Source organism: Bufo bufo, chromosome 2 (genome assembly GCF_905171765.1).
Source record: "Bufo bufo chromosome 2, aBufBuf1.1, whole genome shotgun sequence".
Lineage (NCBI taxonomy): Eukaryota > Metazoa > Chordata > Amphibia > Anura > Bufonidae > Bufo > Bufo bufo.
In genome coordinates, this window is record NC_053390.1 from 688,046,503 (window position 1) to 688,061,101 (window position 14,599).

General features: G+C 36.2%; 1 protein-coding gene across 4 annotated transcripts in view; it reads right to left on the reverse strand.

Moving 5' to 3' along the window:
- The window catches only part of SCRG1 (stimulator of chondrogenesis 1), a 200,609-nt gene that overhangs the window by 183,363 nt on the left and 2,647 nt on the right, over window positions 1-14,599 (reverse strand). The window contains exons 2-3 of one of the 4 annotated variants that reach the window (XR_005776372.1): window positions 8,830-8,970; window positions 6,590-7,916 (exon numbers count right to left, since the gene is read on the reverse strand). The exons of the other annotated variants lie outside the window; for them this stretch is intronic. The gene's annotated coding sequence lies outside the window, so the exon portion shown is untranslated. Of the gene's footprint in view, window positions 1-6,589; window positions 7,917-8,829; window positions 8,971-14,599 lie in introns of those variants that run through there. 4 annotated transcript variants of the gene reach the window in all.

The following is a 14,599-nucleotide window of genomic DNA, read 5'->3' on the forward strand; positions in this document are numbered from 1 at the left end:
ATCTGCCTCCAAAATCCATATGGCGCTCCTTTCCTTCTGACCACTGCCACGTGCCCATAGAGCAGTTTACCGCCACATATGGGGTATTTCTGTAAACTGCAGAATCATAGTAATATATATTGAGGTTTATTTTGCTGTTAACCCTTGCTGTGTTGCAATAAAAAATTGATTAACATAAAAATCTACCAAAAATGGAAAATTTTGAAATTTCACCTCCATTTTCCTTTAATTCTGTTGGAACACCTCAAGGGTTAATAAAGTTTGTAACATCAGTTTTGAATAATTTAAAGGGTGTAGTTTCTAAAATGGGGTCATTAATGGGTGGTTTCCATTATGGAAGCCCCTCAAAATCACTTTATATTTGAATTGGTGCTAAAAAAAAATGGCTTTGGAAATTTTGTTGAAAATTTGAACAATTGCTTCTCAACTTCTAAGCCTTCTAACATCCTAAAAAATAAAATGACATATACAAACTGTTGCCAACATAAAGTAGACATATGGGAAATGTTAAGTAATAAATATTCTATGGTATTAATTTCTGTTTTAAAATCAGAGAAATAGAAATTTTGAAAATTGCAAATTTTTCTTTATTTTTGGTAAATTTGGGATTTTTTCATGCATTAAGGTGAAATATATTGACTCAAATGTATGACTCTCATGAAGTACAATGTGTCATGATAAAACAATCTCAGAATGGCTTGGATAAGTAAAAGCATTCCAAAATTATTACCACATATAGTGACACATGTCAGATTTGCAAAAATAGGCCTAGGATTTAAGGTTGAAAAGTGGCTCGGTACTGAAGGGGTTAAACAATATACATCAAAACAATTTTCAAGCTTCAGAACCAAAGAAAATAATATTAAAATATAGGTACATCTTTGCCGCTTTTTATTGTTCCAATGCATATAAATTGATAAGTGAGGTAATTCTGCAAATAGTCATGTTTACAAATATTCTATCAATTTATTTATCCACAGCTCTTATGCAGACCTACGTGTCTCTATGGTAACAGACAGCAAACAAATCCTATGTAGTCTGAACCTGCAGTCATACACCCTTCCATCCATCTCCTTCTTCTTTCTGACCTACCAAATGTAAATTAGCAAATAGTAGGTGGCAAATGAAAGACTGTGACTACAACATCAACCTTCTGTTGTTATCTGTTACCAATTTGATACATAAATATAAATAGAATCTAAAATGGATCATACCATTAGAATGAGCCTTATGCATCATGGCTTGTGCTCACTTGAGCTGGATATATCTATGGGCCATTCTAACATGAAAACAATGATATTAGGGACAGGAAAAAAATAAAAGGGGAGTGAGCAGAGAGGAAGAGGGGGGCAATGTTTGTGTGTAATGTTGGTAAATGAATGCATTCTCTGTACAGTGCGGCACAATATGTCAGCGCTATGTAAATAACAGATAATATACCCATGAATTGCATACTTATGAACCAGGCATATTGATATAGAAAACCTCCACAGTCATGTGGAATCCTTTCTTCTTTACTTAGATTAGCAAGAATTATCTATGAAATAAAGTTTGATGTTGTCACGGTCTTTGCCGTGACACATTAGCCGTACATGCTGGTTGCAAGGGGCAATGCGTTGTTGTCGCAGGATGTATGGGCTTTGCTCCCCTTCTCCTGGTTCCTCCCCTGTCTGGTACTGGAGGGATTAACTTCCAGGCCTAGCTGCTTCCCCGTTTTCTCACGTAAGGCTACATGCACACGAACGTTGTTTGTTTCCGTGTCCGTTCCGTTTTTTTGCGGATAGGATGCGGACCCATTCATTTCAATGGGTCCGCAAAAAATGCAGACAGCACACCGTGTGCTGTCCGCATCAGTATGTCCGTTCCGTAGCCCCGCAAAAAAAAATAGAACATGTCCTATTCTTGTTCGTTTTAGGCATTGTTACAATGGATTTGCAAAAAAACAAAACGGATGGCATACGGATGTCATCCATCATTTTTTTGCGGACCGCAAAACACATACGGTCATGTGCATGTAGCCTTATACGGTGGGGAGTTTTCCCCCACTCCCCACCCTGACAGTATGTTCCACAGGGTGGCCCTCAAGCACTGGACAGATGGAAGAGGCAGGGCAGGAGCACAGCTCCAGCACATAGCAAGGCTGGAGGAACACTGAACCCAGCCAACAGGTCACAGGCAATATAAACCTCGTGGCCACACCCAGGACACACCTAAATCCCCACCAGCTAGAAAATTAACCCCTCCGGCACCAGACAGGGAAGGCCCCAGGAGAAAGGAAGAGGCACCTACATGCTGCAACCACAACACGTTGCCGCTGGCAACAGCATGCACGGCAACTGTGTCATGGTGCACACCACAGAGGCAGTGACAGATGTCTTTGAGATGACCCCCTAAAATTGCATTCAAAAGTGGTCATCAAACGAGATGGCCAATAATAGTAACATATGCTGGAATTGAAAATCTATCACAGGGAATTTAATTTGGATAAGGGGATGGTCTAATCAAAGAGGTGGTCTTTTGTAGAGTTATCAATGCATTTTTATCTGCTTTGGAAATACATACAAGATGTTGGCATTCTCTTCATCCAGCCACTATTTCCTCCCCCCCCCCCCCCCCCCCCCCCTTTCCCCTCCTCTCCTAAAAGTTGAGGTGAGAAAGCAAAGTGGAAAGGGATTATGTTTGGTACTTGGCCAGATGATGCAAACATTTACATTCACAAGTATATGGTACATTTTTGAATTTGGTTAAAAACATATTGTCATATATTTAATATTATCACTCAGCCCCTTCCAATTGAAGCATTACATAAAGAGAAATGTGCACAGAGTGGGAGACACTGTACATTGCACATGCAAGAAGGTGTTTGTAATGTAGGTGAAAACTTAAAGGGAATTTATCAGAACATTACCTATTGTTTAAAGCTACTTCCACACTAGCGGCAAGGAACTCCGGCAGGCTGTGCTGCCGCTAGTGCACACGTACCCCCGGACTACCGCTTCGGCCACATTGACTATAATAGGAGTGGGCCGGAGTTCCGGAGGCAGCATGGCAAACATGCCGAGAGGCAGCCGGAATAAAACTACAACATGTATCAATAGTCCGGGGGGCACACGTGCACTAGCAGCAGCACGGATCCGGGAGGCTGTTTCGGCGGGTGAACAGCCTGTCGGATCCGTGCTGCCGCTAGTGCACGCGTACCCCCGGACTACCGCTTCGGCCACATTCACTATAATGGGGGTGGGCCGGAGTTCAGGAGGCAGCATGGCAAACATGCCGAGAGGCAGCCGGAATAAAACGACGACATGTAGCGGTAGTCCGGGGGCACACGTGCACTAGCGGCAGCACGGATCCGACAGGCTGTTCACCCACCGGAACAGCCTGCCAGAGTTCCTTGCCGCTAGTGTGAAAGTAGCCTAAATCGCATTTTTATGTTTTGAAGAATTTTATTTTAATTAAGTTATTTTTAATTTTCCATATCTTTTCAAAATCTATAATTAAACAAAAACCTTAAAGTCTGTCATTCTAATCCTGCCTGTAATGATATCACCTCTGTGTATAGATAAGACAGGATCCACCAATAGGTGATTGTCAAAGCTTATCTACTCCTTCCTTGTACAATGACCTCTGCACAGGTCACAAAGCATAGAAACCTCTCCCATAGAAGTCAATAGGGTCAGCTTCAGACCATTGTGTCTATGGTCCAGGTGGCTACCATAAAGCAATTTTCTAAATTATGGGCTGCCCCCATAATCATGTTCAGGAAATAGAATTCAAAAATCTGTAACCAGAAAATAAAAACAGATTAGAAAATAAGAAGGAGATGTGTTTCTATCTGGTTTTAACTGGCAGATAAATTTTTGGGTGACACATTTCCTTTAAAACTTATTGAAATGAGAAACGGTAGAACTTTTAAGCCATGAACACCTAGTCCACAGCAGTAGTTTCTATTCAACAATGGTTTAAGACTTTAATAAAAAAAAAAAGATACATTTTAGCAAGATTACAGCATTGTTCTCACAGATTTGTTGCAGATATTTCTGCAACTGAAAAAAGGTTCTGTACATCTGAATGGGGTTGTTTATGCATCATGTGCCTGGATTTCTGCAAGCACCATTCTGATGAATTGAAGAGATGCAGACATTTCTGCAATAAATTTACTGTGTGTAAATATGTCATAATAGACATGAATATTATTATAATAATAATAATAATTATTATTATTATTATTATTATTATTATTATTATTAAAACAAATAAGGAGAGAGATGAATCCAGTTTGTGTAGGTGGCCCAGAAGTCTTTGTGTCGGTGAGGAGTCTGCCTGGCTATGGCTTGCTTAAAGGGTTTTACGTGCTCTTCAGTCACAAATTGGAGGAATTTAGTGAACAGTGACACTACCACTCACAGATTGTGCAGGGTACATTTAACTATGTTAGTGCACATTTGACATAATTTAAATTAAATAATAATTTAATGTCAAGTGTATTAACTGTGTTACAAACAGAATCAAGTAAAATAAGTACCAATCTAATGTGTATAGCCACAGTCTCTTGGTTTTCTTTAAAGGCTGTTGTATTATATGGATAAGAAGCAGTAATACATGTCATTCAGTAGTGATTCTTATGATTTCATCTACTTATGATGATGAGGAGGAAGATCTGCTCTCTAAATTTTTGGGATAGTAGCAAGTTGCTACTGTTGGTGGCCATGTTTTGCTTCAAGGGTTTAGTCATTCTGTCAGGAAATGCTGGGAATCACAGTTCAGTGGTGACATCATTAAGAGGATCCATGAACATTTTAGAGATAAACTCAAACATTATGGTAAATTCATGTTTAAATTGGCAAGTCTGTTCAATAAAGCTCTGCCAGGCATTACTGAGGAAGACTGGGTGCCATTTTTATGCAATAAGTCATATTGACCACTTGCCGATAAATATGCAAAGCATAGAGAAAGTGGAGGGGTATTGTTTAGAAGGGGATACCAAAGCAGGGCAGCAATCTATGCAAATTGTGCTGATTGTTTAAGTATTTGGATGAAAAAAAGAATATTAAAGGGGCTTTCCAGTAGTTTTATAATGATGGCCTATCCTCAGGATATCCAATCAATATCTGATTGGCTACAATGAGAGCAGCGCTGTATTAACCAGCTCCATTCTCTACACAATGGGCAGATCAGGGTAGTTCCAGCACCAACTTCTAGTGCTGAAACTCCTGCAGAACACCTGGGAATTCAGGGTGTCGAACCCCCACTTATCGGATATTGATGACCGATCCTGAAGAAAGGTCATGAATATAAAAGTATTAAAATAATACTCCACACAATGTAGAAAATATGATAACATACTGTGCCAAATAGAAAAGGCAGAGCCTTACTTTGGACGTGTCCAGGATAGTACCATCCAAATAAACAAAGATGCAACCACTTACAGTTTGGAGACCGAGCAGGAGCTCCATACAGTATTAGAATGTATTGGCTCAGATGAGCCGTAGTCATTGCTTCGCAAAGTCTCGCGAGACTTTGGGTAATAACTTCATAAATTAATTTGTACTGTAAAAAATAATTTTTCGAACTCGGGTTAAGTTCCAACTGGTACCTTGGAACCGAACCCCAGTTTGGGAAATGTTTCATCCGAAGTCGATTCGCTCATCAGTAGTAATAAACAAAGGAGCCGTTTAATATTACATGCATTTAACCTGTGTGCATATTTGCTAGGGAATCATAGACATGAGAAGGTGTATTGCAGTGTGTTCAATAAATGTTCATAGAAATCTAAGAAGTAAAAAGACTGGAGTCAAAAGTGTTACCGTATTTTATGATTTAAACATGTATATCTATTAATTATAATACAGTTTATTAGCCCTATAAATATAGTCCACTCTGACTCTATAAAGTAATTGCTGTTACTGTAATAAGTGATTATGTTATGATCAGTATTTGTATCTACAATGTTGGAAAAACTATAGACAAAAATAGACTTTGAGAAACAATGAAAACAAACAATGAGAAAAATAAAACCTAAAAAATAGAATACTAGCACAATATTGACAATAATATTGTCCAATTTTGCTACATATTGTTCTTTTTTATGTTATTCCTTGCTGTATTTCCTTTTTTTATTTTCTTAACTGTTTCTTTTATTTGTATGCAATTTATTGTAAATAATTTGGAGTGTGTATATATAGAGAGAGAGAAAATTTTGATACGTATTTATTGCTACATAAAAGTATGATAAATGGTATAGCAAACAATCCCAATTAAAACGGGAAACAATAATGCATACAATTCTTGTTTTGGATTTATTTTACACTCTCTGTATTTCCCCCCAAAAAAATCAAGAAAAAAATGTAACAATTGTATGTTTTTATACTTACAGGAGATTGCACAATTGATGTATTTTAGTCAAAGATCCGCAGACTTTAACATTAAAAAAGCGTGAGATAAAACTATTAATTGGGACTTCTTAACGGAATTATAAATTAATGTATCACCTTTTCTAAAGATCCATGTGTCGTAAATTAAGATGGATAGAAAATTTTATTGAGAAACTGACAATTTTATTTATTAAGAAAGCAATCCAAAACCACAGTGTAACACCCACTCTGCAGCAATCCTAATAAATGGGAAGATGCGATCACTGTATACAAAATCTAATTTTTAAAAAATTTCTACGTTTTTAGTATATTTTATCTTTTATCTTATGTAAACCTGTATTCGTACTTTTAATTTATGTTTCTAACTTTGAAAAATAATTGAATATAATGTCATAAAACGTTACACTTTATCCCTAGTTGCTTGTCTTGTCAAATGTATTGGTTGTATTTGATATTATTTTTCTAGCAGTTTACTATATGTAACTTTCATTTTAAGGCATTTCTAAATGTTATCCTTTCAAATATGAATACACATAATTTCTGGCTTGCATGTTATATTACAATAAGACTTCACTGTATTGGTAATAGTGGACCTTTAATGAGGACTGCTCTCCTGTGGATTGATGCATGTTGCTGGCTGCCTTGTCTGCACAGTGTGAAGCTGCTTTGCTATGTATAACTGTTAGCTCATAAAACCTGTCCTGATATCTTAACACAAAGATCCCTTTGTTGATATTCACTTAATGACACTGTTCTGTCCTTCTCATCACTGTACCCAGTCTATAGAGGTCAATGGCACACAACTTGATGAAAGTCAGCACTTCCACCCAGAGTGTAAACCTGAGCCATATTATTAAACTACAAAATTTTACATGAATAGTTAATTGCAAATAAATGAGCGAGATAAGCCCAGATTATTTAATACAGCTCACAGCAACATACAGCCAAGCTGGTCTTCCTATGAGGCCATATGTGGCCTCACCACTGTCTGCTTCTGGACTTACTATCAGGAAGGATATAGTCATATTATGAGGTTATAACGTGACAACAACTCTTACAGTACAGTATATTAGTAGCATATACATGACATTATATAAAATTCACGTAAGTGCTAACACATCCCTCCAATACTGTTCAAAACACACTGCTCAAGATAAAACATATGACCTACTTATGATTTTTATGAAAGTGCTGAAGAATATTCTGTTTCTCATTTTTCTTATGATATTTTCAAAGGGTAGTAATAGGAAATGATGTCCTAACCATTATGCAATAATACATTAGTGCATTGAAAAAACAATGCTGATACAAACTATTGGAGAAAATTGTCTAAAACAGGAAATTTTTGAAAATTAAGCAACATCAATAGTTTGGAATGGTTTATTCACAATATTACAGTACAGACACAAAGAGATGTACTGGACTACACTAGATGCTAAGACCTGGTAGCTTGTCTCAGATGTCTCTTTAGATGATGTTTGCTCAGATTGAGGTGAACCCATTTTATTTTCTTAGTTGAAGTTAGGTTATTATATAAAACTGTTGCTTTAATGAATATTTGTAACAGATGACATTAATATTTCATATAATAATCTCATAACTAATATGTGTACAGTGTGACTGATGTTACTCTAAGTTTTATAAATAATAGCTTTATACTGTATATGCTAATGGCTATATTTAATGGAATTGTTGCACCATTTCTTTCATCATCATAGTTATTAGCATTATTATTAGTACAATTTTTAATGTTTGCAGCTTTTTATGCGAAAATAACTGAACATCATCATTACATGTCACATTTTTCTGTCGAGGTCAGGGCAGCATCCAATGCCATCACATACAAAACTGGATAGAAAACTATAGGGCGTATGTTATCATCAGTTTCCCTCCAGCTTTTTTCGGTGATAAGTCGGAGAGTAAAAAAGCTGAGGGGTCAGACATGTATGAAGGAGGCCTTAGTTTGCATCAAAATTTCCTAGGTAGTTTAATTCTGGTTCGATTTCTGGACCCAAAAGTTTATTATGGATCATAAGCTCTCACAGGTAGGGTCCTCTCTCCTTCTCTACCGGTTTGTAACTCATCTTGTTCACACTTATTTTACTTGTTTTTGTATTATGTGTTCACACCCTTTTCATATGTACAGCGCCCTGGAATAAATGGTGTTTTAATAAATAATAATAAGCGAATTCCTAATATATATATATATATATATATATATATATATATATATATAAAGACTGGAAACAGAAACGCCTGCATGAATAGAGCCAATGCTACAATAGTGCCAGACCCAAAAACTAATTGGAAAACTGAAGAAAATTGCTATCTAATAAAGCATCTGCTTTCTAATCAATTAACCAAAAACAAAAATACTAGATCACCAATAGATTGTTTTGCACTTTTGCACTGTATATAGTATGTGAATGCAGCTTAGATTCATCTAGTAACAATTCACCTTATATGAACCTTTGGAAATCAGAATTTGTTCAGTCCCACACAATAATCATATTCTTTCTTCCCACAGACCACGGTCCACAGATGACAGATCAGAATTGGAATGTGAACTATCTACAAGAGTTAAACGTCTTTCTGATTCCTAAAACCAACAAACAGAAAATATCAGCTCTTGTTTTCTATATCAGTGTATCATAAACAGTGCAGCATTACAGGCAATTACCCAGCTGCAAATGAAGGCTTTATCTCCAGCCACATTCCAATGTATCATTAACAAGCCCAGGAGTATATGTGTGCTGCCTACCAGGGCTCCAGGAGACACCGGGCACATATACCATACAGAGCCAGTATATATACCATATATATTTCCCCTCCAGTTTCCTTTTTTTTTTTTTGTGGGCAGCTGCTCTAAGCTGATTTGATGATTGTGCATAAAATGGTATCAGTTGAATCCATCTTTTAATTTAATCTTTTTTTGTTTTTGTTTTTTATTTATTTATTTTACTCACTTATATAGCGCCAATATATTTTGCAGTGCTGTACAGACATTATCACAATTTTAAATTATGAGCGGGAATTGCATTTTTTTTTAAAGGAACTTAACGTTTGTAAGGCCACTATCACAAAAAAAGGCCACATGTGACAATTCTGTCCGTATTTTTTTTTGTTTGCAGTTTTTTTTCATGGTCACACATCATGTGTTTGGCTGGGTTCACAGATATCTAGATACCCAGTGTAGTTTCCCTCCTATGTGGTACAGAAATGCCATAGGAAAACTGATACAGAATAGATGCCATTGTTTGGGATCCTCTTGGGCATCCTGCACATTAGTTGCAATGCGTAATATCTTCCTGCACTGCACAGGAAAATGTAGGATGCAGAGTTTTTCTGTCTGGCTATTTGCAACTATGTGTTTAGCTCTAGTATAAGGGCTCATGCACACGACCGTATGTCCGGAAAAAATACGGATTACGTTTGCGTGCTATCCTTGTCTTTAATGTGGACAATAATAGGACGTGTTCTATTTTTTGGGGAATGGACATACAGAAACAGAATGCACACAGGGTAACTTCGCTTTTTCCATTGAAATGAATGGGCCTGCATACGGTCCGCAGCAAAAACGGGACGGACAGGTAAGAAAATATGAGCATGGTCCCTAACGATTAGGCTACTTGGCGATCTTTGTCATGCGACAGCTGTTGGACCAAGAATCGCAGTGGGATGACAATGTAGCTGTGCTAGCATAGGCATGACGTAGGCCTGCACATTTGCCACAACCCTAGAATTGTAAAAAAAAAATCCAGCACTGTTGGTTTTTTTGTGCTTCTGGGGGTCGTGGTCAAGACGAATCACACTGTGGCCCCATTTATTTCTATGCCAGAACCACTTCACTGCGATCCCTGGGAGCTACAGTTGTCATGCAACCAAGATCACTGTGTGACCAAACCCCAAAGCAATTGGCAGAATGCAACTGATATAGATAAAATGCACAAAGACATAGGTAAACGGTGAATACATGAAAGCTGTATTCATGTATTACTGCTATACTTACTATGTTGCAGTCAAGGTAGCTTGCACCTGTGTCTCTTTTTTTATATATATTTTGGAGGTACTGGTTTAATTTTCCTATGTAATAAATATATATATGTTTTATATATATATATATATATATATATATATATATATATGTCACACTATAGGGGAGATATATCAAGCTGGTGTAAAGTAGAACTGGCTTAGTTGCCCATAGCAACCAATCAATTTCACCTTTTATTTTCCAAAGGAGCTGTGAAAAATGAAAGGTGGAATCTGATTGGTTGATATGGGCAACTAAGCTAGTTCTACTTTACACCAGTTTGAAAAATCCCCTATGTCTTTATCTTGGTGTTTTTTTGCGTGAGATTTTTAGGGTGCTACTTTTATAGTCATTTTTTTGACTATTTTTTCCATAGAGAAATGTCTAAAAAAAAAAAGTCACACCCAGAGTTTGCTGCAATAAAAAAAAAAGGCAAAGGAGCAAATCTGTCTCAAAATGCCACTGCAAAAAAAAAAAAAAAAGCAGTGTTTATGACATTTTAAAATTGGTCAGCCTGTAACATCTGGTCACAACAAATTTTGCTAAAAAAAAATTGGGCAAATTTTCAAAAAAGTGTAGTGCTTTTGGTTTAATTTTGTGGTTACAGCAGGTAGCATACAGATATGATTTTTTAAGACTTTGAAAATGTTTTTTTAATTAATATTAATTAATTCTACATAACATAAATCACAAAGTGGCACACATTGCACAAGGGGGTGGTTATTTTTGGCTGAAATCATAAATTAATAGCACAGAATGTTGTATATCCCAATATTTGGATTGTAAATGCACACAGGAAAAAAAAAGGTGGAGGATGTAGCTGGAAACATAAGGGAAATACACTTTGGCAATAGTTTCTCCAGTAGAAATCAATAGAATATGTCAATTGAACAAAAACTAAAAGAAACACAATAGCCCTAAAAGATCCATTCATTTTTATGCAACCATATATCATTTCCCATTCTCATTTTTTACAGGATCCAAACATGTTTTTGGGGCAGCCACTAAAAGCTGATTTATTTCTTTACATATTTATTTATTTAGTTACATATTTATTTATGTACATTATTTATTTATTCATTTACCTATGTATTTATTTAGAAACTGATGCAAAGTCATATCTTGTAGGCACCGCTGTCCAATTCCCGTAGACTACACACACACACACACACACACACACATAAAAAAAAAAATCAACAACAAAAAGCTCTAAGTGTGAACAAGCCCATATACTGTATATGTATACTCTGAAGTCCACGTCATAGGGAAGAATGGGAGACTGGGTTCAGCGCTAATGTTACATACTGATGGATGCCCCTGGCAGACTCCAGGAATATAGGGATAAGGAGTCCATTTACCCAGCATGTCTGGAAGTGCAGGAAGCTATCTCTACAAAAACATTATTACAAGATAGAAGAAATAGAGAATGGGTTTAAAAGGGCTCTTCAGCTCATTTCATGTCAATGATTTCTTACTGCGTTGAATAGTTGGCACAAATACTTCCATATATTGAACATGTTGTAGCAATAAGGATGGCAAAGTAAAAGCTTGTCCTCAAATACACATATATGTATTTGTAGGATGACTTCATAGCGTTTCTCTTTGAAGCCCCCCAGTAAGAACAGGCAGCAGCCCCTCAGTGGCTTCTGGCTACCTATGAGGCTGAATGTAGCATGTTGAACCGGTATGTCTACACATTATTAATGGAGTCCATACTATCTTAATTGTGATACTGCTTGGGTCAATGTCAGTTTCAAGTCTCTGTTCCTTTCAAATGGACAGTGTTATGTTACACAATATACAGGGATATTATTACCTTCCTGCCGGGAAACCTATAGACACTGATCATGGAAGCCATACATATCTTCCAAGAGCTCATCTATTATTGAAAGGTAAAAAGATCGAATATAGAATACGTGAAAAAATGAATGAATCAGTGAATGAGCGAGTGAATGCATGAATGTCTGGAATCTGTTCTGGTATAATTAACGATTGCATTTTGAACTGGCATAGCACTGTAATAATACATTACCTATTATATATATATATATATATATATATATATATATATATATATATATATATATATATATATATATAATTATTTTAATTTCAGCCAGAACATATTTCCTAAGGAATTAGAGAAATATACAGATATATATATAGGAAATATGTTCTGGCTGAAATTAAAATAATTTTTTTTCTACAGAAAGGGACAATTAAAGATTGGGTGGTTGTCCAGTTTTAGTGATTACAGTCTGTATTGCACTGAAATAGGAATGCAATTGATTCTTCCTGGTCATCTCATGGTCATGTTGTAAATAAATACAAGTGAAAGTAACGGGTTCCAAACGATCTGCATCCTCCTGGCAATTTTTTTTTGTTCATCAAAAGGTGGCTAATTCTATGATAACCGTGTTCCCCTAATTTACAGTTTTCTGCCTGTAAATCCCACGAGTAGACGGCAGGTGGCGCCAGAGCGCACAGCATTGTCCTCCGGGCAGGAGACTACTGTGCCCAGTGTGAGCCCGATGAGCACAACGCTATATATTAGGGACGATGAGAATTATACACAGCCATGAATTCTTTCCTATATTTTTATTTCCACGTGTCCCGTTACTGTTAATCCCCTAGAGTGTTTATAATGATTAACTCCCCCGCTGAACTTTTATTCGAATTAATATTAACTGCTAGTAAATTATTAGCAGGAGAATAGAGCACTTGTTGCCAGCGATGATCCTATTACAAGGAGAGGGAATACAGACATATTTCAGTATTATTCTTTGTAGTATGATGATGAGTGTGGAGCCCCTGTCTGGTGTCACCTGGCAGACTCCTGGCATTGTGCAGACTTCAGGTCACATAGGAGACGGTGGAGGAATGGGCGACATTGTGGGGGCAAACAGCAGACCCTGCTCTGGATCTCATTCTGGAGATCCCCTGTACAGCTGCTCCACAGAAACCTTCCACTGTCTATTGTATTCTATTACTGTATATTCTAGTGTTTTGTAAGAGAATTGGGTGAAAGGGTGGGAATAAATTCAGGATACAGAAAATCTACAGACCATATCATATCGTTTGATATTAAAATATTACACAAATCCCTATGGTTTCTTCATTATGAACGCTTCCTTAGTTTTCAGCTTGGACGGTGATCAGACTGAGTTGTGTGGAGTTTATGCGGCATTGTTTCTACAGAGGCTTTAAATTCAGAGAATAGTTCCTATATCTAGAGGTAGTGAGAACAGTACAGAGGTGAGTGTCAATGACTGTGTGCATCTGTTCTTATTGTATCTACAGCTGTCTACAGGTCTTTCTTTATTATTCTTTCTTCCTTCCCTTCTTTCTGTATTTATCTATCATCTTTTTTATTTATATTTCATCTATTTTATCTTTTTCATTCTTTTTCTTTCTTTCTTTCTTTCTTTCTTTATTTATTTCTTCCTTTCCTTCTTTCTGTATTTATCTATCATCTTTCTTTTTTTTTCTTTATTTATATATCATCTTTCTTTCTTTCTTTCTTTCTTCCTTCCCTTCTTTCTGTATTTATCTATCATCTTTTTTCTTTCGTTCATCTATTTTATCTTTTTTTTTCTTCCTTCCTTCCTTTCCTTCTTTCTGTATTTATCACCTTTCTTTTTTCTTTATTTATATATCATCTTTCTTTCTTTCTTTCTTCCTTCCCTTCTTTCTGTATTTATCTATCATCTTTTTTCTTTCGTTCATCTATTTTATCTTTTTTTTTCTTCCTTCCTTCCTTTCCTTCTTTCTGTATTTATCACCTTTCTTTTTTCTTTATTTATATATCATCTTTCTTTCTTTCTTTCTTTCTTCCTTCCCTTCTTTCTGTATTTATCTATCATCTTTTTTCTTTCGTTCATCTATTTTATCTTTTTTTTTCTTCCTTCCTTCCTTTCCTTCTTTCTGTATTTATCACCTTTCTTTTTTCTTTATTTATATATCATCTTTCTTTCTTTTCCCCCCTCCCCCCTTCTAACTCAGTGGATGTATTGTTACTAGATGTAAGAAAGATTAATAGATGGATATGAACAGATAGAATTCACATTAGCTTTTTTTTTTTTTTTTTTGGGCAAATATTTTGTAAAGAAAATACAGAAGAAATTTATTTAGAAGTTTCCTAAAACTAGGAATAACGTTCCAGCATGGGCTGTGTGAATAGCCCAAAATAATAACA